This window comes from Nicotiana sylvestris, chromosome 6 (assembly GCF_000393655.2).
Source record: "Nicotiana sylvestris chromosome 6, ASM39365v2, whole genome shotgun sequence".
NCBI lineage: Eukaryota > Viridiplantae > Streptophyta > Magnoliopsida > Solanales > Solanaceae > Nicotiana > Nicotiana sylvestris.
In genome coordinates, this window is record NC_091062.1 from 1238807 (window position 1) to 1266363 (window position 27557).

Sequence of the window (27557 nt, forward strand, 5' to 3'; positions counted from 1 at the left end):
AGAAATCCCAGTGACAGATTTGAAAATCAAAATAAAATCCAGAAACACCGACAACAAACAACGGACAGAAACCAAGGGAATTTTCAGATTTGAAAGGCTAATTAATGTTTAACCCTTAATTTCTAAACCCGTATATCAGAATATTTATCAGGTGTGTGCTACTCTCTCTTCTAATTTCCAGCTCCTTTTTTTATTTGTATTTTTTTTCTTTTCTTTTTTTCTTAAAAGTTTTAATATTTTTCGGAATTTTTCTTTCTCTCTTAAATATTCAACTCTTTTTTTTCTCTCTCTCCCTATCTGTCTCCACCTTTCAAAATCTGATCAAGTCCTTCCTTTTATTAACATCTTTCAGCATTAAAAAAAAATAAATTAAAACTCACTATCTTCCACTCATCCCTCTTTTAATCCCACTACCTATTGTTTTGTCCCCCACTTTATTAAACAAATACCTCATTATATCTTGTCCTCCATGCTTATATTAAACAAATGCATTATTCCCCACCATTATATCTTGTCCCTCCATTATTGATTATTTTAATATTATCTTAATTTTAATGGAAATAACACTCAAAATAAATAATTATTCAGAATTTTAATTTCAAAAATACCCCTCTGCCCTTACTGAAATTACCATTTTACCCCTGAACGTACTGCAAATTACCAAACTACCCCATCAGCTATAACCAATTCACCTAATTAATTTCAACCCAAAATACAACAAATATGACCAATTTCTAAACAAATTTTTAACAACAAATTCAAACTAAATGATGAACAACAAAGAAACAACTAAAATTATCTTGATTGAACAATATTTTTAACAACAAACAAACCTACTTTCAGATTCAACAACAACAAACATGTATATTCAGATTTCTAAATTCAAATAATCATTTGAACTTAAAATTAAATCTAACAACATTACAACCAACAATTTCTATATTAAAACTAAACAAGATCATGAAGCAAACTGAAGAAATAATCATAAATGATAAACAACAAACAAGAAAATCAAACTTATACTAATTTCGGATTCAAGAACAATCAAACAAAGTATGAACATAAATGAAAAGTTTCAACAACAATAACAAGCAAGTTTTATTCAAATTCGAATTAAGCTTAAACAAAACAAATAAACATATTCAAATCACTAAACTTCAAATAATCAATTGATCTTTTTAATTAACTCCAATAAAATTATAACAAAGATACATGATTCAAAAAAAATTAAAAACCAAAACATAACTTCTCATTAAATAACTAAATTAAAGACTAACTTTAAACAAAATGAACACGAATTTAATCTACAACAAACAACGGATTCAAACGATTTAAACTAATATTCTTTTATATTAACATTAAATCCTTTTAAATTAATAAAACAAACTGAAAAATAATTAATTGAATCTTCAACTTAAATCTAAAAACATTATAATTAACTAATCAATTTCTACCTAAAATAAACAAGAAAAATGAATGAAACAAACTGAAGAAAATAAAAAAAAAACGATGAACATGAAGTTAATATCAATCATATTTGATTTCAAATCCAAAAAATATTAAACAAATTACGGACAGAAACAAAACTTAAACCAACTAACCGGATCGGACGACGAAGAACTTGAATGAAAACAAATCCATCCGAAAGCGATTACCGCACCAAAACAAATCGACGCCGAAGACGACCCCGAACGGACCATCGAAGATTTTGAATAAAGAAGCAACGGACAACAGCAGTGAACGGAGCAGCAGTAGCGCGATGGAGTTGGGCTTCGATGAAGAAGAAACAGCGGCGTCCATGGCGATGTGAAGCTGGTTGACGAAGCAGTGGCGATGGGGTTTGCTTGAACGTGATGGACGTAGCAGCAAGTGAGCAACAACAGCATGGTGGAGCAGCAGTGGTGGAGCAGCTACAGCAGGCAGCAGCGGCGGAGCAGCAGCAGCAGGCAGCAGCGGCGGAGCAGCAGCAGTGGTTGCTGTTGGGCATGACGATGATGGTCGTTTGGAGCTGGGTGTTCATGGTGCGACGAAGAAGATGAAGCAACAACGACAGGGCTGGTCGTTTATGGACGTGAGGGAGCTAGCCATGGCAGATGCAGTAGCAGTAGAAGAAACAACGACGCAACGAAGAAGAAGGAGAAGAAGATGCACAACCATGGGAGCTTGACGAGCTCATCAATGGCGGATGTTGTTTGACGATGAAGATGAAGCTTGGGACGAAGAAGCTGAAGACGGGGCAGCCATGGATGGAGGTCATTTGGAGCTTGAAGAAGAAGAAAGAAAATGAGGGGGGGTGGCGGATGCTGTTTGTTTTTAGGTTTAGGTTTTTTTTTTTTGTTTTCTTTTTTGTGAAAATGTAAGATAATAGGGGTGTTGGGTTATGGACTGGGTCGACCCGGTTTAAAACGGATCGGGTCATGGGGAAGGTTGGGTATTTTTTGGGCCTGGGGTTGAAATTTGAAGAAGTGACCCAATCTGATTTTTCTTTGTATTTTTGCTCTCTTTTCTTTTACTTCCTAATAAATAAAACTAAAATTCTAAAATTAAATTACAAACTAAATTATCTTATAAAAAAAACTAATTAAATCTAAAAATAATTATCGCACATTTAAATAGTAATTAACGACAAAAATCGCACAATTTAGACGTTTAAATGCTAAACATGCAACGTACATTTATTTTATGATTTTTTCATTTTTTTTGTAAAACAAACTTAATTACTAACAATTGTAGGATTAAATCCTAAATGAAAATGCGACATATATTTGTATTTTTTATTAATTTAACAAATAAACATGCGCAGACAAATGCGAATAATTATCTAAAAAATACCACAAAAATTCCAAAAAAAAAATTGCACACCAAGGAAAATTGTTTTATTTTGAATTTTTTGGGAGTAATTCCTTCATAGGGCAAAAATCACGTGCTCACAGATGGAATAAAGGCAGTACTGATCTTTCATGATGTTTATGTGTTTAGTCATTTGTTCATAATGTCGTTTAGTTTGTCTCTGTTTGATTAGCCAAGTTTTCATGATGTAATTAAATTTCGGACTATTGGAATGTTGCATTAAGGGCTTCGAGTAGGTTAAAAATGTAGTGAGGTTGTTTCATCCTTGGCTAAAGATGAGTAATCATTGTTTTGAGTGTTAATCTCATGTTTGAGTGGGGGTTAAAAATGCCAAGGGTAATCAGGATATTGCTGATGTATTGTCAAATAGCATGTGAGTGATTTTAGTTTAGAAATGGTGTAAAAGTTTGAAATGTTTAATCGATTGGCTTGAATGTGGAAATTCAGAAATGAGCATGTTTATTTTAGTCTTACAAGTTTCAGTAATAGCTATTTCATAGTATTTCATGGATTAGCACACGAATGTGTTGGAACTAAAAATGGCTTGGAACAATTGTGTGTTCAATTATCATCAATGTTTCGATGTCTAGTAATTGTTAGTTCAGATTTTGGGGTTGTTCAATATCGAATTCTTGGATCTGTGATGTTTGGACTTTCTTGTCACTCTATATTTCAAATCTAAATTGCTTACTGCTAGTACCCGGGCTCGAAATGAGACCATTCGAGCTTCGACTTGATCACGCCTCATGAGATCTGGGCTCTCCGCTTGGGATCAAACAAAATTTGTTGCAGGGCCCAGCACTTTGTGCCATGGTGATTCCGTTACGTCATTGGACCTCACTTAGTCATAATTTTAAACTCCCGGTTAATTTCAACTTTGGTTTCATTGGTTTTTTCTAGCAAAGTTTTTGTAGTCATTTGGGTCTTGCCGTGTTGATTAGTAAAACCAATCATGGCCCTCCCGAGCTTAATTAGATTTTATTTTTAAATAAATTTAGGTGAGCCAGTTAAATAACATAAATAGTTGTGGCCCTCCAAAGGTAATTTGAATTCTTTCTTTTGTTTAAAAATTAGTATTGGGGTGCGCCGTGTCAAACAATTTGACAATTGCATGGCCCTCTCTTAATTAATTTTGTTTTAATCCTTAGAATTCGAGGCGTGTCATCTAATTGAATTTCCATGGCCCTCGCGAAGTTGCAAACGCATAGTTGCTTTAGGCGCGTCATTCTAATAATTTACCTTCCTAAACTCGGGCACACATTTATGTGACCCAAATCAAAATCTCTACGTTAGATAAAATATGTTGCGGACTACGGGTGCATTTATGTGACGCGGTTCGAAATATATTTTAAATAACGCTGAAATCATCCTAAAAATGAATAAAAGCGGTTTTAAGAGTAAAAATGCACATAGGTTCAAAAGTATTTAAAATCATATAATAGGCCGATTATAACAGTTGAGTGACCGTGCTAGAACCACGGAACTTGGTAATGCATAACACCTTCTCCCGGATTAACAGAATTCCTTACCCGAATTTCTGGTTCGCGGACTATAATACAGAGTCAATCTTTTCCTCGATTCGGGATTTGAACCTGTGACTTGGGACACCATAAAATTATCCCAAGTGATGACTCTGAAATTTAATAAATAAATAATCCCGTTTCGATTATCACTTTAAGTTGGAAAAAACTCCCCTTATATACTCCCTTCTACGGGGTGTAGGTAAAAAGGAGGTGTGACAGCTCTGACGACTCTGCTGGGGATCGAACCCAGAATCTCTGGTTCAGGGTTCAGAATTCGAGCTTAGAATAATTGTTATAGTTGGCTTTATTTATTATCTGGTTTAATTACATGTTTGGGCCTAATGTGCTAAATGTTACTTTTTACCGCTTTGATATTATCTGAACTGTATATAAACTACTACGAAACCATTCTCTTCTCATCTTCGGGGATGTGCATGCTGGCGTGACTCCTCCTTCTGTTAGTGTCATACCTTGAAATAAGAAAGAGGCTCGGACAAGTTACAAAGTTGGATGACCTTTTGGTTCCCGGTACGTAGCCCCCTCCTCGGCTCGAGTTGTCCGCTCGAGTACACAAGTCTAGAACAAATACCCAGGTTTTGAACCTAGAATAACTCAGCTTCATGTTGGATCCCTAGTAGGAACGCTTGTTTGTATCATGTGCACTTGACTTAGGGGACTCAACACAGGGGTTGGGTCCGTCTAGGACAGGTATATCCCAAAAAATAAAAGACCATCCTGATGCATCTTATGTGCTACATATTGCATTTATTCAAGGGTAAAAGAGTCATTTGGCGGACCAATGATAGCTGAGGGTAAATGAAGAAATGAAAAAAAAACAATGAAAAAAAGAAAGAAGAAAGAAAAAGAGACGGCGAAGTGTGAAGATAAAGCGAGTGGGGCCTAATTATATTTTCTGTTACATTTTGTTAAGAGAAAAAAAAGAGCTTGGAAAATTCAAAAGATTTTTGTACTTTTTCATCATTTTTCAAAAATAAAAAATCAAAAAAGGGGAAAAAGAAAATAAAAAAAAAAAAGTTTACATGTTTCATCATTTTTTTCAAAAAAAAAAGAGAAAGAAAAAAAACATATTTTCTCTAAATTAGTTGTTATTTTTATTTCTCGCCCGTATCCTATCTGCCCGAACTACGCATACCTGATTCTCGTCTTTCGGGACGTGATACGTAGGCAACCCACATAGGGTCCGGTCTTCCTAATAAATCTTAGGTTCTTGGCTTTGCGGGGTCATAGCCAAATTTTGTACTTCTAATCACTTTTTGGCCAAATAAGCCATTTTGCAAAAATAGCCTCAATCATGTCTTGCATGTTTCTTAGGGAATGTTATTGTCTCACATAGTGCTAGTTTAAGTTTTCTCATACAGGTGTGGATCTACTTACTGGAGTTTGAGCATGACAGATACCCCAGGATCACTGCATTCAGGAGCTGCTCGAGGAGCCATTTTATGTTTTTGAGTCAATTGTTTTTGTTTTATTTTCTAGTCCTGTATAGTCGTATTTAGTCTTTTAGGGATGTTAGAGTTTGTAATAGTCAGGTTAAGTTTACCGAGCCTTTTGTTATTCTATTTCTTATTGTGTATATGAAAATGTGTTACAAGTCGAAAATCCAGGGGAAAAAAAGAAGAAATTTTGCGTTTTTGTTATAAGAAATAAAAAAATTCTCCTTTGAGATTGTTTTTCCTTTAGACAACTAATATCTAGGACTTAAAATGAATTGTTTTTATATTTCCTCTACTATATTAGGACCAAAATTCAAAAAAAAAAAGAATTTTCTTTTAGTACTTCTTTAAAATCCTTCTTTAAGGTATTAATTCCAAAATCCAAAAAGATTTTCTTTTGAGGTGTTTCTTGGGAAAATTAGTGAAAAATGAAAAAAAAATTCTTTTTATTTTCATTAGAACTTTAGGATATTGTACATAGAAAAAAAACATACTTTATCCTTTATTTATCATTAGAAATTCTTCTTTAGGTAATCAAAATTGAAATCCAAAAATATTTTGTTTTATCTTTTTCATTGCTTGTTTTGAAACCTTGCATCAGAATATCAAATGAAAATTCTAAATATTTTTCTGTGGTTCACTCTTTAGATTTTCTTCCTAAAAAAAGGAATCAAAAAATATCTTTCTCTTCTAGAGTTTTTCCTTAATAGAGTATTTGTTTCAAAGAAAAGGAAAAAAAATCCGTTAAGCTCGAGTTTAAAATAGGTTATAGAACATTAAGTTTAGAAAATTCAAAAAAAAGATTTGCTTCATTTATTTCTCTTTTTTCAGCAGAGTAGTCATTAAAGTAAAAAGAAAAGAAAAAGAAAAAGAAACAAAGAACGTCAGTTTGTTTCCTTTATTCCTGATCTTCCCGAACTACACAAAGATCTGATTCATGCGGCGTCATGATACGTAGGCAACTTACATAGGGTTCGATCGAATCATATTTTTATTTATTTTTTTAAAAGAAAAGAAAAAAAGAGAGAAAAAGATGGTGAAATTATGGGAGGTGAGAATTGAGAAGGAAGAAAAGAGCGACAATCAGAAAGAAAAGAGGAAATAAAATAAGCGAGCTAAGAAGTGCGAGGAAAGAAAAGAAAAGAGAAGATTCAAATGGACAGATTGAGATGATTCCAAGTGAACTTATGACCCTCGAAGTCATTCTAGAACCATTAATTGTTGCTAGGTGCATTACACACAATGTGATATTTCTGGTGTTAAATGCCCTAACGCTAACGGGATGATCCCATTTTGTTCCTTTTGATATCTTCATAGCAGAAAAGTGGTTGGTTTGTGGTCCTCGAAGTAGTAACTCCTCTCCACAACATAAAGTCAAAAGGCAATGGCAGACAACAACAAAACTGAGTTGGTTGATACAGGTGCCCAAAAGCAATTGGTTGAACAGGACAATGGGTTGGTTGAAGAGGTGAGGATGTTAAGACAACACATGGCGGACATGTATCAGGCCTGGATGACTGGGAAGGCACCACCCCCGCCACCACCTAGCTTCCTAAATGCTACCCCTACCCAAACACAAGTCACAGTGCCAGATGATCCCCCATACTCTCCAGATCCACCCGCTTATCATGGCTTTCCCAACTGCCCTAGTAGATCCATCACTCATCTTCCAATTACCTTTCCCAAAAATTGCACTCCAGTCTTATCCACCATCCCCAACAATGAACACCCACTCAAAGCTCATGATGCCCAATATTACCCCTCATAGGTTGCCCACAAGGTTCCCAACTCATACAAGCAAGGTCCGCGAGATGGGCCTCATGTTGTAAATGAAGAGTTCATAGGAAGAAAAGGCCGAGATGGGATACCCAGGAGGCTGAAAGGCATAGAACAATCCTTAAAGAACAAACAAGGAAGGGGAGACCAGGGTAGCATGGCTTACAAAGAACTATTTGTGTCCCCTGACGTTCGCCTGCCCGCGGGATTCAAAGTGCCAAGATTTAACCTGTATGATGGGTGTGGAGATCCGGTAGCCCATTTGAGGGATTATTGCGGTGAAATGAGAAGTGTTGGTGAGAAAGATGATTTGTTGATGGCATACTTCAGTGAGAGCCTGACTGGGGCAGCTTTGGAATGGCATAATCGTCAAGATGTTGGTAAGTGGCCTACATTAGGTGACATGGCTCAAGATTTTGTTCGATACTTTCAATACAGATCAGGTGTTACCCCAGACCGCTCCTCCCTATCTAAAATGGAAAAGAAGCCGGAGGAAAGCTTTAGGGAGTTTGGGCTCAGATGGAGGGAGTAAGCTGCTCGAGCCAATACCCCGATTGGTGAAGAAGAAATGGTTGAGCTTTTCCTACAAGCCCAGGGGCCCACATACTTCAGTTATTTGATCCCGGCCTTGGGAAAGCCTTTCAAAGATGTGTTAAAAATAAGGGAGCTAGTGGAAGAGGGAATCAAGTCAGGCAAAATCATGAGTTGTTCGAAAGACATTCAGAACACCCCAGTAAGCTTGGGTAGAAGAAAGAGAAACAGAAAAGATGATCCGATGGGCTTTCCCGATCAACACTTCCAGCCTCGACATCATCCCTGTGGATATCCTTGTGTGCCAGATGATCCTCCCCAATGCCACTTCTCTCCATGAAACTCCCAAATCGTACATCACTTTCCCAGTACCCAGCTCCACAAAATGACTATCCACCCCCATGAGCCTACCGAAAACCTCCTGGATCATGTTTCCGGCCCAATCAAGCATTTAAGAATGAGAGGTTGCTGAAAAAAGAAAAGGCTTTCACCCCTATTGGAGAATCATATGTCAGTTTGTTCCAAAAATTGAAGCAATTGGACATGTTGAAGCCGATTCATATAAAAATGTCAAACCATCTGTCAAAGAAGTTTGATTTTTCTCAAAGGTGCGCATATTGCTCTAGATACCCAGGGGTATGACATAGAGAAGTATTGGAATCTGAAGAAAGCAATTCATAAGCTTATTGATGCAGGTGACATTGTCGTGCAAACTCCAGATGCAGCAGACACTAGCCAAAGTCCATCGCCTGTTCGTAATGAGATGCATATGGTGAGTATGATTTGTTTTGAAAAGGAATATGAGAATTCTTCTGAGATCCTCGAATATCATGCGCTGCAAAGTTTTCAGTGCTATCAGAGGTTGATCTTAAGAACGAGCCAGCAAAGGGAACCCAAAAGTAATTTATTAAGAACAATGTGATCGAGGTTTGTGAGGGTCCTAATAATGTTGATGCGGAATTCAGTGGCTAAGATGTCGAGTTTGACAATTGGAAAGACGCTCATTTCTTGGTTAGTTAGGTAGGAGTTTTGGTGGTTTATTTTGTTATCATTTCTGTTGTCCGGGTTATTTTAGTGTTGTAATCCGGATATTGTCTTGTGACTCAAACCCTCTTATCCTTTTAATTTGCCTAATTTGTTTAGTCATAGTAGCCCGTCTAGTGTTGTCTAGGTTTGTTCTAGGTTTGTGACCCCAGTTTAGTTTGTTTGTTTTGTTGTTCAAACCCTTTCACCATCTATCAAATGCAATTTTTTGTTTTCTGTAATTTCTAGTCATTTTCATTTAGTTCCCTTTTCTTTTTATAGTTCTTTTCCTGATTGACTCTAGTGACATGATATGCACGCGTAATTCTCAACCTGGTTTTAAAAATCAGTTTAGTCACGAAGCAACAAAACAATGTTGAAAATGTAGGGACATTTGAGGGAAATAAGTGAAGGCATTTTGAGATCACTTCAAGCCCGAATTGTGTGAAACTAGGGCAGATTGAACATAAAAATACACTATTGAAATGCATCATGCTGTATCGGGTGAAGATAATGGCAAGTTTGCCCCAAATTTGTAGGGGGCCATTCGTGGTAGTGAGAGTGAGAGTGTTGTCCAATGGTGCTTTGTATGTAACATATGTAGAAAGCGAATGTGTGGATATGGTCATCAAGTCTGGCGCAATCAAAAGATGTTACGAATGTTTTCCTTGGTTTGTTTAATTGTGTTGTTTGTACTTGGCATGTTTTGAAGATTGGAATGACGAAGGCATTTTGTTCTGCTATCTAAACACCTTATCCTTCGTTACCCCTTTGAGCCTTGTTTATTTTCTTTCATACCCCTCTTTCGGAATCAGTAGCAAAGATCAGAAACACAAGTGTGAAAGATAAGTAAAGGAAAAGGAGAAAAGAAAAGAACGAAAAGGGAGAGAAGAAAAATGAAAATCAAAAAAAAAAAAGAAAAAAAAGGAGAAAGAAAAGAGAAAGAAAAGAATGAAAAGAAAAAAAGAGAGAAGAAAAACAACAAAAAGAGAAAAAGAAAGCAAAAAAGAGAAAGAAAAGAAAGAGAAAAGAGAAAATCACAACAACAAAGTAATTCATATGTCATGAACTACGTTCAACCTGATTCTTTTTAAGGATACGTAGGCAGCCTCACGGTTCGATCTCATCAAAATAAAAATCCAAAAGTCCCCAAGCAAGAAACTGGGGCAGAAGTTGTAGTTGTTGTAAGAAATCTGATTCCGAAAATTGTAATTTTGAATCCATGTAAATTGTTTTGAGCCTTTGATATCCTATCTTTTTAACCCTATCCAAAAGTCCACGTTACGGTCCAAAGAAAGACCTTCCGATCAGTTTTCGAGAGATGCCAAGTCAAGCAAGGAGAGGTAATTCATATCAGGAGCAACACTCTAGTCCAACCAGAAAAATAATGAAAATGAGAGAGTCTTATTGGTGAAAACCCCCACGGGCACCGTAAGGCGACAGGAGCAGAGAGAAATAAAAATGAGAGAGTCTTATTGGTGAAAACCCTCATGGGCACCTTGAGGCGAAAGTGAGTTGACAGATGAACGAATGAGAGAGATATGCTGGTGAAAATCTTTCAAGGCACTGCAGGATGAACAAGGTCAGGATTTTGGGTGAAGAAATCAGGTTATGAAAATTCTGGGACAACAAAGTATAGCAACGAAAGGTTGGTTGGTTGGACAAACTGGGCCGATTAATCCGAAGTGCATGTCATGATTATTGGTGCCAGCTACTCTACTCAGATAAGTCTCTTTTCTTTTTCCTTTTCAGATAGTCTTCCAGTTTTGGATTTTCTTATCCTTAACTTTGAAAGTCATTGCATTTCATTTCTTTTGGGTTTACTTCTCTTAGATGTTCCCAATGTCAGTACTCTTTAAGCAAATAAGAAGGAATTTCAAAGCTCACTACCAGCTTCAAGATTGCAAAGCACGATGCGGCCAGAGCATACCAAAGATAGCATGATGTAAAGTGGGATAAAGTGCCAGCAAAAGTTCTATCGGTAGAATGATTTAGTAATTTCATAGGAGATGCAGAGGTTCAGTTAAAGGGGGTCAGAGGTGTGAAACAACGGTTCGGGAATAGAACACTCGGGTAATCCAAAGTCATGGAGGTTTGAAAATCAGTCGAAAAGTTAAGCGGTTCCGGGCCAGTTTGGGGAAGCCAGTCAAAACAAACAATGCAGCGGAGAGACCTTCAGCAAGAATGTCGTAAACTAACTACCACATTTTAAACTGACAAAATTTTTCTTTGATTAAAACAGGGGCAGGAAATTTCGGTTGTTTCGGAGAAACCCTCCGTGGAGAAAGGCGGTCACCAAACAGGTTTGATTTTTTATTTTCAGAACCCTCCTGGAAAATGAGACCTAGTGTAAAGTTCAAAAATAGCATAATCAAGCATAAATGTATCCCAAAGGAATATAAGCAGGTTTAGAAGTTTGCATGTTCGAGATAAGATTCAATTAGGAGTTTCCAGGACCCTCCTGAATAATGGGACTTATTTTAAGATTTCAATTAGATAACAACATTTAGCGTAAGTTTTGCAATAGGGTAGTATAATTCAGCCGTAAAAGTTGTCACTCTTAAGATAACACTTGATGTTTGACTTTCAGGACCCCCCTAAATAATGGGATGTAGTTTTAAGACCTTCTCAGATAACAAGATTTAGCAAGAGTCACACCTTTAGAAGATATAATTTAGATTTTTAAAAGCCATCATTTAGCTAGGAGTTTTCAGTACCCTCCTGGATAATGGGACCTAGCTTTCAAATTCTTAGTAATACTTGATAACATGATGTAGTTTTACACTCACATCTGTGCCCAGCCACCAAACCGGGGCAGAAAAATTTTCTTTGTTTTTGTCTATTTCGCTGAAGTCAGGAGCCCGCCTGGAGAGCAGGGAATACATTTCAAGTCAGCAGTCAGGAGCCCTCCTGGAGAGTAGGGAATATATTCCAAGTTAGCAGTCAGGAGCCCGCCTGGAGAGCAGGGAATACATTTCAAGTTAGCAGTCAGGAGCCCGCCTGGAGAGCAGGGAATACATTTCAAGTTAGTAGTCAGGAGCCCGCTTGGAGAGCAGGGAACACATTTCAAGTCAGCAGTCAGGAGCCCGCCTGGAGAACAAGGGAGTACAATTCAAGTTTTAGCTTTCAAGTCCTTATTGATATTTGGTAATGTGATCCGTTTTACACTTACATGTGTGCCCAGATACCCAAACGGGGGCAAAAATTTTCTTTGCTTTTGTCTATTTTGTTGAAGTCAGGATCCCGCCTGGAGAGCAGGGAATACATTTAAAGTTCAGTAGTCAAGCGTCCACATGGAGAAAAGAAAAATATCTCAAAGTGTAGTTGACAGTCAGACATCCACCTGGAGAAAAGGAAACATCTCAAATTATAATTCAAGGCGGCAACAAAGGGATTCCACCAGGAGAATACAAGTCAACAAGAACCGCAAGAGCAAGTTTGAAGATATAGATAGGATTTCGTAATGCATAGATCATAGCTTAGTCTAGCTTCTTTTTATTTTGACAAGGTGTAATAAGGGGTTCAGTAAGCAGTAACAGCAGCAGCAACAGTGAAATCATAGCTTCATGGTAGTCCCAGCTACCAGACATTCCAGAACTACACTGACCTGATTCCTTTTCAGCCAAGGATATGTAGGCAACCTCGGAAGCAGGGTGCGGTAAAATCTTTCAAAATGCTTCCCACGGAGTATTCAAATGGGCAAAAATCGCTCGTATCCGCTCATTTTATCTTTGCACGAAAACTCTTCGTGTTTCCGGGCAAAGAGGGGCAGCTGTGAGCATGTTATATTTGTCCTATATGAATTACTCCCATAAATTCAAAACAAAATAATTTCTTTTCATTATTTTCAATTTTTGTGGATTTTGTGGCATTTTCTGATAATTGTTTGCATTTGTCTGTGCATTTTTATTTTTGTTTAATTAATGAAAAATACAAAATAGGTACATTTGCATTTAGGATTTAATTTAACATTTAAGGATTAATTAATTAATTAATTATTTGTTTTATAAAAATGAAAAAATCACAAAAAATAGTTATTTCACTCATTTTAATGTTAATTTTGATTTTAGTTATTTTCCTTTTAATTTGTTAGTTGTGTTAATTATCATTTAGGTCTAATTAGTATTTTTTTAGGTTAATTAGATTCTAGGAATTAATTTAGATTTTAATTTAATTTTGGAAAAGGAAGAAAAAAGAATTTGTGAAAAAATGATGAGGAATTAAAATGATATGAGAATCAGATTTGGGCCGTTGGTTTGGAGCCCAAATGTTACCCATCAAATATTCGTCCAAACCCGCCTGTCCCAGCCTAATACCCATCCCCTGACCCGATCCGTCTCCCCTCAAGACCAAACGACCCCATTCCGTGCAACCTTAATCTCAGTCGTCGAGGTTTTGAGATCTAACGGCTCAGAAGTGGGGGATATTAAATATAAAAGTGTCTGAACTCCACTACCCCCTATATCGTCTCCCTCACTCCCCTGTATCTCAGAGACCACTCCAAGAACCCTAGCCAGGCGCCCTGAATTCCCATCGCCATCCGGTGGCGGCGCCTACCCCAAATGCCACCAAATTAACATCCTAAAACCCCCTTCCTCCCCTCATTCCAAATATCCACTTCACTTCCCTCGAATTACCCTGGAAGTCCTCGAATCTTGATTTGAAGAGACAATCCTAAAATCCCAAGTCCAAATCAGCGTGCCTATTTGAAGATTCAGGATCGTAATAGACGATAATCGTGTGTTTTTGCATAAAAACACACGGTTAGGTTCTATTCCGGTTAAGAAATCGAAAGATCCGTCGAGGGTTTTTTTAAGTCTGCATTTGATCAGTTTAGGTATTGTTCCGGTTTCTTTATTTTCCTTTTAATGCATCATTGCTCTTCTTTTTCAATTTGTTTAGTTGCATGTGACGTTCTGTTTCCCCCTTTCTTTGTCTTTCTGTTCTTGACTAGGAAGTTGTTAGGAATTCTCCGCTTTTGGTTTCAGTTTTCTGGTTATATTAGTGTTCGTTTAGTTGGCTGGATTTTCAGATTTTTTTTGCGAAGTTTTTCTGTTGTCTTTGTTTCCTTCAGTTAATCATGAACATTTTTGTTAAGTAGCTTAAGATGGACTGCGGTTAAATTCTCACTTCGATTTAGCATGATTGGGCTTAATTTGAAATTCATTACCTGTTGGTCTATATCTGAGTGTTGAAATCACTTGAATTTTTCTTTTTTCTATTTATCAGTGATTTAGCTTGATTCCTGACCCCTTTGGTTTGGGCTTTAGGTTCATCTGATATATTCAATTGGACCTGAGCCTTTGGGTCATTGACTCATGACCCATTTGAGGTCCAGGGGTAAATAATGAAGAATTAGGGGTAATTTGGGGTAATTGGGCAGGGGAATCTCTTTGTAACTAACTAGGAAGCTTCCATGAAGCAGGGTGGGAAGGGTCTATGTTGATAGTTTGATAATTACCTTAGGGGTAGTTAAGCAAAAAGGAAAATTAGCTACGGATTTCTAAGTTAAAAAAAAACAAAATTGGAAAGGGACTAAGAGGTAAAAACTAATTCTTGAATGATGCCCTATTCTTTTGCCTATAAAGGTACCTTTTCTTGCCTTTCAAGGCAGGACGGGAGAGAAAAAAAAATCTGAAAAATACAAATAGTTGAGCGCTTGTACTGTTCCATTGCATTTTTAGTAGGCTTTGATTTGTTCAGTTCTGAGATAATTTGGATTCAGTTGATATGGAAATGGTTTGAATTTGGATTTTAAAAAGCTTGGTTTGAAGTTGATGTAGTCCCAGCTCGATTGGGGTTACTTTTGTTACTGTTTCATCTTAAATTCCTGGTTTGAACTGGTTTGTTAAAGCTATTGTTCTGTTGCTGTTACTGTTTCTTCATCTCTTTCCTTTTAATCTCCAGGTATAAATTCTAAATCCTTCATGATGTAGATTTCAATTTGAAGATGGAATAAAGGCAGTACTGATCTTTCATGATGTTTATGTGTTTAGTCATCTGTTCATAATGTCGTTTAGTTGGTCTCTGTTTGATTAGCCAAGTTTTCATGATGTAATTGAATTTCGGACTGTTGGAATGTTGCATTAAGGACTTCGAGTAGGTTAAAAATGTAGTGAGGTTGTTTCATCCTTGGATAAAGATGAGTAATCGTTATTTTGGGTGTTAATCTCATGTTTGAGTGGGGGTTAAAAATGCTAAGGGTAATCAGGATACTGCTGATGTATTGTCAAATAGCATGTGAGTGATTTTAGTTTAAATGGTGTAAAAGTTTGAAATGTTTAATCGATTGGCTTGAATGTGAAAATTCAGAAATGAGCATGTTTATTTTAGTCTTACAAGTTTCAGTAGTAGCTAATTCATAGTATTTCATGGATTAGCACACGAATGTGTTGGAACTAAAAATGGCTTGGAACAATTGTCTGTTCAATTATCATCAATGTTTCGATGTCTAGTAATTGTTAGTTCGGATTTTGGGGTTGTTCAATATCGAATTCTTGGATATGTGATGTTTGGACTTTCTTGTCACTCTATATTTCAAATCTAAATTGCTTACTGCTAGTACCCGGGCTCGAAATGAGACCATTCGAGCTTTGACTTGAGCAGGCCTCATGAGATCTGGGCTCTCCGCTTGGGCTCAAACAAAATTTGTTGCAGGGCCCAACACTTTGTGCCATGGTGATTCCGCTACGTCATTGGACCTCACTTAGTCATAATTTTAAACTCCCAGTTAATTTCAACTTTGGTTTCATTGGTTTTTTTAGCAAAGTCTTTGTAGTCATTTGGGGTTGTGCCATGTTGATTAGTAAAAACAATCATGGCCCTCCCGAGCTTAATTAGATTTTATTTTTAAATAAATTGAGGTGAGCTAGTTAAATAACATAAATAGTTGTGGCCCTCCAAAGGTAATTTGAATTCTTTCTTTTGTTTAAAAATTAGAATTAGGGTGCGCCGTGCCAAATAATTTGACAATTGCATGGCCCTCGCTTAATTAATTTTGTTTTAATCCTTAGAATTCGAGGCTTGCCATCTAATTGAATTTCCATGGCCCTCGCGAAGTTGCAAACCCGTAGTTGCTTTAGGCGCGTCATTCTAATAATTTACCTTTCTAAACTCGGGCGCACATTTATGTGACCCAAATCCAAATCTCTACGTTAGATAAAATGTGTTGTGGACTGCGGGTGCATTTATGTGACGCGGTTCGAAATATATTTTAAATAACGCTGAAATCATCCTAAAAATGAATAAAAGCGGTTTTAAGAGTAAAAATGCACATAGGTTCAAAAGTATTTAAAATCATATAATAGGCCGATTATAACAGTTGAGCGACCGTGCTAGAACCACGGAACTTGGTAATGCATAACACCTTCTCCCGGATTAACAGAATTCCTTACCCGAATTTCTGGTTCGCGGACTATAATACAGAGTCAATCTTTTCCTCGATTCGGGATTTGAACCTGTGACTTGGGACACCATAAAATTATCCCAAGTGGCGACTCTGAAATTTAATAAATAAATAATTCCGTTTTGATTGTCATTTTAAGTTGGAAAAAACTCCCTTTATATACTCCCTTCTACGGGGTGTAGGTAAAAAGGAGGTGTGACAATAAGTTCCTGGATTATGATAGTATTGTTACAAGTACGTCGTCCGTTAATAAAACTAACTTGGTGAGGACTAATCAACCTTTCTAGGAAGGTCCTAAGTCTATTTGCAATTATTTTAGTAATAGATTTATAGACGGTGTTACATAGTCCAATAGGTCGAAATTTTTTCAGATTGTTTGCATTGGGGATTTTTGGGATAAGGCATAGGTAAGTGTCATTTATGCCATCAGGATGTTTCCCAGTTTCGAAGGATTGTCATATAAGCTAAGTTACTGAAGATTTAAGGGAAGGCAGTGTTTTTGAAAAAAGAACGGATGTAAACCATCTGGCCCTGGGGATTTAAAAGGTTTGAATGAAAAAATAGCATTTTTTATTTCTACTGGGGATATGTTAGTATCAAGGGTTGATAAATCTATTTGATGACGACTAGGGGTATCATTTTTAATAGAGGACCAGTCTGAATAGTTATGGCTAGTAGAGAAAATATCTTGGAAGTAGGAATGAGTGTGTTCCATAATTTGTTTTGGATCATCAATCCAATTACCATAAGGGTCCTTGAAGTAAATAATTTCGTTTCTCTTTCTATTATTAGTAGCACTAATGTGGAAGAACTTTGTATTTGAGTCGCCCTCATTAAGCCAATTTATTTTAGACCTCATTTTTCAATAATCTTCTTCCATCCTAAGAATACTATTATAGTCAGTTTTAAGAGAGGTTTCAAATTGCTATAGCCATAAGAGCTGGAATTTTGTATCCCATTAAGTGTGGCCAAAATTTTCCTTTTCTTTTTAAAAAGATCACCAAAAGTAATTTTGCTCCAGTTAGTTATACGATGTTTAAAGGTGTTAGAAGCCTCAATAAAGCTATTGTTATGCCAACATTCTTCCACTATTTTCCCAAATTCGGGATGTCCACTCTAGTAGCTTTCTAATCTAAAAGGCTTGTGGAGAGACTCTTCTACTTTGGGGATTAGATTAATGAGAACAGGGTGGTGGTCCGAATGAGTTTTTGGAAGGTGAATTATGGAAGCATTGGGAAAAAGCTCCACCCATTTACCATTAGCAAAAATTTTATCTAATCGCTCCATAATACGATCACTAATATTTTTAGTGTGGGTAGACCACGTATATTTACAGCTTTTAAATCCTAAATCATTAGTTTGCAATAATTAATTTTTGACAAAATTTTTGCAGCTCTTCTCTTATTTATAGGGTTCCCTCCCCATTTACCATTTGCAACTAACATATCATTTAAATCACCCCCTAGAAGCCAAGCATCTTTGTAATTATAAAAAATATTAGAAATATTATCCCACATGATATTTCTATTAGAGGTGACCGAGCTAGCATATATAGTGAAAAATAACCATTTATGACAGATAGGATGTACCTCTATCAGTGCATGGATCTCGTTGTTTCTTTTGATGAAATTATTCACAGATACAAGGCTTGCATCCTATAGAACAACCATTCCCTCCTGATTGACCTTCGGCAGGAACCTCAATCATGTCGGAGAAGCCAAACTCATGCATAATACTGCCATGGTTTGTCATCCTAGTCTCAAGTAATGCTACCTTGCATGGATGATGATTAGCTATTAGATCATGGAAATTCCTTTTGAATTCATCATTGTCCCCCCCCCCGATGTTCCAAATGATAAAAATTTTAGCACGATTCATGGCCTGGGGTAGGGGTTGTAGCTGACCATTGACTCCCTTGGGGGAAGATTGGGTTCCTCCTCAGGGATGGTACTAGTATCATTGCAATCTTCCCCACTGTTAGGTCTTGTGGTGGACGCATGTCCATTGTGAACTTGAATAGTGAAACTGGACAGGCTAGAATGAGCCTCTTCTCCTGCATTTCCTCGAAGAGATAGACCTTTACTTCGTCTAGGTTTGTGGATTCTACCAATAATTCCCCCACTAAGTTGACTTCTTCTTCTATTCCCTCCTCCACTGGATTTCCTAGGTTTTGATTCATCTGAGGAGGTGGGACTTCCTGGTTCATAGGACCTAAGTTTATTGGCACTTGAGGTTGCATGTTGTTCAAGAGTGGATCCCAGTTCATTAGGATAGGGTTGAGAGCAGTGATCTCTTGAGGTGGGAAGAATGGAAGGTCCAACCCCATGTTCTGAGGTAGGTAAGGGTTCTGGTTGTAGTTGAGTGGCAAATTCCACTGGGCTCTATGGCATGGACCAGGTTGTTGTTCATGCCTGGTGCCAGTGGTTGCATTATATTGTTCACCCAGATGTGATTCATGTAGTTGGCTCATTGCTAGGTGAAGGCCCTCGGAAACTAGTTGAGCTAGGAATTAAGGATTCTGGATCACAATGAAATTCTCCTGCCCATTGATGTTGAGTTGGAGAGATACTCCCCTGCCCATTAGCCCTAATTCTATCTAGGAAGTTGGGTGGTGATCCTGAGGAAGGGGGTTGAGCATAGATCACTGGCATGTTTGGAAGTTGAGGAGGGAAAAGGGGGAGATTTTCCATCGCTGCAGTATGATGGTTCCTTAGGATTTGAATCAACCTGTACCTCCTCCTTTGGTGACCTAAAGTGAGTCTTGGCATATTTGAGAGAATGGTGAGGTTGATATAAGGAGTTGGGAGCAGATGTAGGGGTAATGATTTCTTCAATTTGCATGGCATCTGAAGGGTTTAGCGTGTTTAGTTTAATAGAATTGATAGCATGCGTATGATTAGGCACGTGTATTAGAGTTTGAGACATTTGTCTCAATGAGTTCGTTTGGTTGGACGAGTGGACGTCCGCATGCATAATAGGGTTATCGATTAATTGGTTGATTAGGTTGTTAGGGGGGTTAGCTGGCCAGTCATAGATAATATTTGAGCGGGGTTATGGTTATGTTCTGATTGGTTAGTAGAATCATTAGGAAATATTGATAGGTTATTAACATCTTTGTCTTTTAGTGAGAAGGGATTTTCTAAGATTTTTCTTGTCTCTTGTGTCCGGTTTATGCACTGGTTACTAGTGGTTTTTGAGGAGATACTGGTGGTTTTTTGAGTATATGTGGTGGTGGTATTCTCTAAAACCGGGTTCTGTTCCAAATCCTCTTGCTGGGAATTATTAATAGATGAGAATCTATTTTTAATATTAAGGAGGTTATTAGTTACCTGTTTTGGGAAGGTCATTGGGAGATATGAATAAGATTGATTATTAATGGAGGAAATGTTGCTAGAAGACTTAGGCAAATATTTTAATTTTTGAGTTATAATATACTTACCTGTCGATGCATTGAACATTTTAACATTATTACCTGCTTCCTGGGATTTTTCAAGGACCTCGCTTGATTTTTTGGTCCTGGGCTTTCTGCTCCTTGTGAACGGGACCGTGGACCATTCTTCCTCTTGTGGTGGAACAATTTTTTGATTTTCCTTTGAAGATATGTCTGTTGGTAAGGGAGTATTATCTTTTGTTGGAGAAATTATTTGTGCACAGGAGGTGGATTTATGGCCTAGTTTTCCACAAGTTTTGCAGAGAAAATGATCAGCTTCGTATTGAATGCTTTATTTGTGGGTGTCTATGAAGATATGTTTCTTTACAGGCTCTTCGATAGGGATTTCAATGCATAACCTAGCATATCGTCCTCTCAATGAAGAGGATGTGCAGGCATCTATCCTCAGTAGCCTTCCTATAGCACCACCTATTCTCTTTAGTATTTCTCCATCGTAGAACTCAATAGGGAGTTGAGGGAGTCTAACCCAGACTGTTGTGAAGGATTGTTAGATTCTGACGCCACAAAGTTGGGTTCCCATCTCTGAATAGATAGAAAATTGCCATAGATAAACCATGGTCCTGTTTGTAGGATATGGTTCATGGTCTCCTCTTTTTGAAGTTTAACAATGTAGTAGTCATTGCCTAGGTCAATTAGAGGTATATGATCACCGATTTTCCATAAGGCCTGAATTTTTTGTTTCAGTATTTGGTGAGGAATTCTTCTGCCTTGAAGTTTGATTATTAAAGAGTATTTTGTCTATCTTCCATTGATCTTTCCCAATCAATAGCCAATCTATTCACGAACCTCTCTGTTGATGTTCCAATGTCATTTAGGAGTCCCAAAAATAAATACTTAACATAAATTAGATGCACTAAATTCTGGTTTTGCACATGTCAATAAAAGTGGAGTTGAAACGTTAAGATGCAACAAATTAATTAGGACTAACAATAATTGCGAAAATTACACGTACATCCAAAAATATTTTTACCTTCATATGGTGTATGTACTAGATTAATACTACAGTTTAATTCTAAGTGTAAAGTTAGAAAAAGTTCGGAAAAATATTTGCAATTTGCATAACAGAGAATTTAATGTTTTCACTCACATGTCAGGTAATTTTATAGATAATAAAATTACTACCAAATGTTCATATTTGATGGATATCGATAGTGAAAATAAAGGTCAATTTTTTTGTCAGTTCTATGGATACCTGTAAGGAACTTAAGGCTTTTATTTGGTTTAATATGAAAAAAAGTTCAATAGAAAATCACAGAAGGAAATGTTACACTTGATTATTAGAAAAATATCTTATATTCGTTTGTTTCAACTCATTTTTCACATCATATCGACAACTCCATAAGCTTACTTTATAATTTAAAAGAAAAAAAATAAATGAATTGTTAAAAGAAGCTTCAAAGATGCTACAATTTGTTAATTTATATTGACTGCAGACCTGAGAATAATTTTTTTGCACCAGATACAATTAATTATTATGCAGGAAAAATAATTTTGAGTAAAATTTAAACTTATACATTAGCTAATTTGCCTGTAACAAGAAAAATTCAACGTAAAAATTGGGCCCGGGCGCAGCACGGGTCAAACGTAACTAGTACTTCTACCAGGGGTAATTCATGTCAACTGAATTAAATAAGATTCTGCAATTAAAAAGGGGGGAATTACGCTCCTTGTCACTTGGCCCAACAGTCCATCAAAAAATGGCCCACGTTTGAAGTCCTTATCTGATATGACCCAGGTTGTACATAATCTGAAAATTATTTTTCACCAGTTAGCCTACCCTATTTAATTATTTTTTTCTTTTCTTCGTTCTTTTTCTTCCTCTTTCACGACTTTGCACCCCAAAATTTCTCTACCATTATATATATTCTTCAATTCTCCTTCCAGATTCAAAGTTGATAATCACTATTAAGATGAGAAGAAAATATACCACTTAAGAGAATTATTATTTTTGGTGTCACCATTAAAGGTCATTCGAAGCTTCAATTTCAGAAATTGGATTTTTCGATTTTGTTAGTTGTTTGGATTGGGTGTTGGCCCAATTGATTGACATCGTCAAGGGGAGGTCAAAACTCAAATTTGAAGTGATTTGAAGCAGATTTGAGGTAGATTTGAGTTGAATTTTAAAAGATACCCAAAGAAGAAGAAGAACCAGTGAAGCTCCATTGATAGGATTCATTTGTATAATAATGTATAAGTAATGTATAATCGTGTATAAACACCTCTTATACATTATTTTATACAAGGCTAATACATTATCTACATGTATTTGGTGGATTTCTCACATTTCTTCTTCTTCTTCTTCTTCTTCTTCTTCTTCTTCTTCTTCTTCAACTGCTACACCTATATACATGGTGTATCACTAACATTTTCACTACTATGCTTATACATTTTTATACACTTTTATACAACTATATATATAATATACCTCTTTGTATAAAAGTGTATAATATTGTATAAAAGTATATAAGCATCTCTGATGAATTTTTTGTACAATTTTAACTTGCAATTCTTGATTAAGACTATTCCAAATCTCCACTAAATAACTTCAAACTTTGTATACAGTCTACTTAAAGTAATTTTAATAAGTTCAAACGATACCCACTCTAAATTTCTCACAAAATCATATTAAAAACTAACAAGATTAGCATTAAAGAAGATGAGATTTTAGATTTCTCGCATCTGTTTGTGAATTTTCGTAGTTGTGATAGGTATGTAGAAACTTGAGGAAAAAGGAGAATGGAAATATTTCACGCTTGAAGATATAGAGAATAAAAAAAAAGGGGGGGAAAAAGTTAGATCTAAACTTATTGATATTTGGCTACACATTTGCAAACTTGTAAGGGGTCGTTTGGTAGGATCCATTAGATAAAATAATGCTTGCATTAGCTTTGTGTATTAATAATACCTTGTTTGGTAGACATTTTGAACTTATGCATTAGTTATGCAAGCATTAGTTATACATCCTATTTGGTATTATCCTATGCATAACTAATGCATAAAAAACCATGGTATTAGCAATGCAATGAGTTTTAATGCATGTATTAGCTTAGTTAAAGACAAAATTATCCTTTAAAATTTATGCTTGATTAAAATATGCTAGTTATTATATTAATGCAAGTTTAAAATAATTCAAATAGTGAGAAATAAAATTATATTTCTAGTAAATAAATAAATACTTAGCATATTTTCTTTTTTATAAATAAATATTTAGTTCTATTTTACAATATAGGTAGATAAATAAAATAATTTTTTTAAACTTTTTCATATAAAAATATTTCTCAACATATGTTTCTTTTAAAAAATTTGAGTGATGGACTAGTTTTGAGGGTATTTTTGTAAACAAGCAATTTTTTTAGAAATTGTGCAATACTTTAATACATCAAACCAAACAATGGATAAGAAATATATAAGCATAACTAATACCAGCATAACTAATACCAACATTATTAATACACCATATTCAATATTATTACATTATTATTATAATTAACGACCCTTAAGTGAGCTAAAATATTGCAAGATCAACTTATGGAGTGCATTATTATGTAATTTTGTCGTTAAAAAAAGGAAAAGTAAAAGTACCTCGGTATAGTTAAAAAAAATTCTCTACAAAAACTGTGTAAAACCCCTCAATTTCTCCTTTATTTTCACTCTCAAATCTCAAATTTCCTCCTATGGACGAAAATCATCCTTTCTCTATACCCAATTCAGCTCCATCTCTGAAGCAAAAGTTGAAGAACTCCTTTTGCTTCTCCTGTTGTTTTCCTCACCGCCACCCTTCTCCTCCACCACCGCCGTCATCCTCCGATGAGAATCCGTCGCTGATTTGGGAACCCAATAACCTCCCGAATTTTAAAGACAAGGTTTTAATGGTTTTCAACTTTGGATCGAACCGGCACAAGAGACAACACTCCTCAACTGATCAGTTCCGTTATGATCCGTTGAGTTATGCGCTTAATTTTGAAGATGGGTTTGATGATGAAGAAACCCCTTTGGGTAATTTCACTTCTCGACTCCCTCCTTCCCCGCCTGTGAAACCGATGTCTGTGAGAGAAGTTACTGCTGCTAGTTAAAGTAATTTATGCGTAGTAATAGTGAGTGTTTTTTATTAGCAGTAATTTTACCTTTTCTGCTCTTTTTTATTACAGTTGAGGTTGATTTTGTACATAGGTTAAATTTTAATCGTAAAAATCTTGCCTTTTTGCCCTTTTTATACCTTCTTGCGTATGCGAGATTGTTTGTATATTACCTCTATTGCTGTTTGGCTTGTAGAAAATTAGGGGGAGAAAGAACTCAAAATTCAGTGACATATTGAATTTTGATTTTGAAATTTTTTCTTTTTGCAGAATTTGTCATAGAATTTCATATTCAAGTAAATTTCACCTGTAAATTGTCATAGAATTACCCTGTCATCCACCTGCCATTTTACTTTGGTTAAAGAGGCTCCTTTTTTGATTTATTTATCAGGTATTTTGGTTTAAATGCTAGTATTTTTCTTTAGTGGTTAATACTAATTGAGCTTATGGACTGCTAGATTCAGCTAAATAATGCTCTGAAATTATTCCTATATCTTCTTTTATATTTGATAGACAGAAGCCTATAGTTCAATAGCTCTTGGTTTTGGTAGTTTTTGAAACACTTAGGGGTCTCTCTCTCTCTCTCTCTCTATATATATATATATTATATATATATTCTTTCTTTCTTTTTCTTGGTAAAAGGGAGAAATATATTACTGATAACTAGTTAAATCTAGTACATACTGGAGAGTTTATGCTTTCTAGAGCATAGTAGTATGTCATGCGGGACAAAATATTACAAGTAAATGCAGAAATATTTCTAGCAGAAGTTGCTCCTTTCCTATCTGCTTCTAAACTATTTAGTACAAAATGAGGTGGAGCTGGTAGGTGCACGAAAACAAAATGATTTACCCCCTTAATTCCTTCCTTAGCCAGTATGTCTGCTACTGCATTTTGTTCTAGAAAGCTATGCTCGATTTCCCCCTCCCCAGCTGGCTCATCAGCAACCTACCGTCAAGCATTACTATATTTTGAACTTTCAGCTTGTGTATGATTTGATTCGGGTAGACTACTGTAATAGCCTAACAACCAGGCTCCTCTGTTATTCCTGATTACTCCGCCAATGCCTCCTTTGTTTAGATGTCCCTTCGCTACTCCATCTACATTAAGTTAAAAATATCCAGCTAGCGGACAAAAGCAGTTCCATTCACAAGATTAAGATGGATTGTCTCTCCTTGTTTTATTTTTGGTGTAAACAGGAATTTTTGGATGATGTAGGAGACCTGATAGATTTAATAGGTAGCTTGTAAATAACTGTTACATCAAGTGTTCTTCTTTTGCTCGTTTTGAGTTGTACATACAGTTATCAGCACTGAACTGGTGCTGATTTTATTATCAATCCAAATTGCTACCTTTCTCAAAAGAAAACAAAAACCCAGCTAGTGGTGGATGCTATCTTACCTAAAAGGTTAGTATAGACTTGTGCATTCATTCATTCTCAGTTAGCAGCTTAAATTCCGCAGCTCTCATATGCACATTTTCTATGTTATCAAGATTATTATAATGGTTGTTCTTTCTGTTTCTCCATAGATACCATAGGAGAAGGGAAACAATTCCTTCCAAGTGTAGAAGTTGCGTTGGTCGGTTGGTAATTAATATCCTTGATGACATTTAACCAGTGATTCTGGGAATTTTCTATTTTGGGGAAATGTCAGGCATGACTGCTGGGCAATATGGCAGGTAAGAGAAAATATGGATAGTATTTTCCAGGTCCATGTGACATACTGGGCATTGGTTATTTATATGATAACAAACCCATAGGAAAAATTTAATATTATTTTGAGTATCTTGTTTCCAAATCCATGAAATCCTTGCAAGAAGAGACTGTTGGTTCTATCATGGTTCTGGCAGACGTAGTAGTGAATCTTGTTTTTCCGGATAAAGGGAGGACAAATGTTGTATATAGCCTGTAGAAGTTCATGAGGTAGCTCAAAGGAGAGACTGAGAGCAACCATTTTCCATTATCTATCATGCTACTGACCATTAGGTTATGATCTTGGATATTTAAGGGGCCATAGATATAATATTTGGATGTTATTCCAAATAGCCGAGGTACGGTGCTGGTTTGCAATCTACTAAATGTAGTTTCAATGGGGTTGCAGTACTTACCAATGAGGACTTGTGACCATAAATTCTGTGGCATGTTAAAGAGCCTCCAGAAGAAACTTGTTTCCTTAATCAGTTTCTTCCTATGAGACATAGCACTCTGTGGAGGTAAAATGACACGTTTGTGTTTGATTCTGTACATAAATTTGATCTTAAAAATCTTGTATTTTTGTTTTTCTACTTTCTTTTCTTTTCTACTTTTACCTTGTTAAGGTTATCATTTGTAAGTGAAATAGAGGTAAGTGTACAAAATTGTAACCTTAACAAGGTTATTACCTCTCTATTTCTTGTTTGGGTTGTATTAACTCAGAATTCAGCAACATGTTGAATTTTGATTTGAAATTTCTGTTTGCTGAATTTGGCATGTATTTCATCTTCATAGTAGAGTTATCCACCTGCTAGTATTTTAGTTTCGTCAAAAGCCTTTTTTTTTTGTCTTCCATAATCCATCCGGTGTTTGGTACCCTCATTGGGGCCCGACTAAATCCGAATGCTCCCTAACAAAGGCATGTTCTTCTTTGCTGGTTTAATGCTGCTTGAGATTATGGACTGCTGCAGAGAGATTCAGCTAAATAATGTTTTCGAATAATTCCTACTGTCGTCTTTTATTATTGGAAAACAGTAGTTTAATAGATGGAGCTCTTAATTCAATGGTATAGAGGGAGTTGAATTTTGTTTTGGTAGTTTTTTTTAATATTAGGTTTGAATATTCACTGGCGCGGTTTAAAATTTGGTGAGTAATGGTTTCTTTCTTTATTCTTTTCTACATAATTATCATCATTTTGTTTGAACCACGGTTCGAATTAGTGTATGGACAGAATTGGTAGTCCTGACAAAAAATTTCAATGAAATGTGAACTTTTCAATTAATTACTTCTAGGTCCTGATCTTATTTTTTAAAGTCAATTTTATTTTTTGTTTTATGGTTTATTACTACTATATATAAGGGACCATGTAAAGAGTTTTGTAGTTCTTAGTTACTAAAGTATATACTAAAGTATCTTATTACTGTATATACTAAAGTATATTTTCAATAAATCAAGATACTCTCAAACCTATTTTGGTAATACATAGCTCTTTAACCTAATTTTTTACAGGTGAAGTATTTATCAATAAGTTTTTTGCCCCTACTTTATTTCTTTTTTTGCTTAGATTCCTATATTTAATTTGGTAAATATTATAAACTTTGAGCCTTAAAATGCTTGAAAAATTATTAGTGAAGAATAATTATGCTCAAAGATAAATCTAAAATGCTAATAACAATAACCTTGAAGAACTCATTTGATATGAGGAGAGTACTCTGCCGATCAAATTTTCTTAGTATTTCTAAAATTATAATTGAATTCTCTTCGATCTTATTTTT

At 35.8% G+C, this 27557-nt stretch overlaps 1 long non-coding RNA gene across 1 annotated transcript; it reads left to right on the top strand.

Moving 5' to 3' along the window:
- The first annotated feature begins 23628 nt into the window (after window positions 1–23628).
- LOC104225597 (uncharacterized) lies at window positions 23629–26846 on the top strand. Its single transcript, XR_710638.2, has 2 exons — window positions 23629–25497; window positions 25620–26846. It is a non-coding gene; the product is annotated as an uncharacterized lncRNA (long non-coding RNA).
- Window positions 26847–27557: the final 711 nt, after the last annotated feature.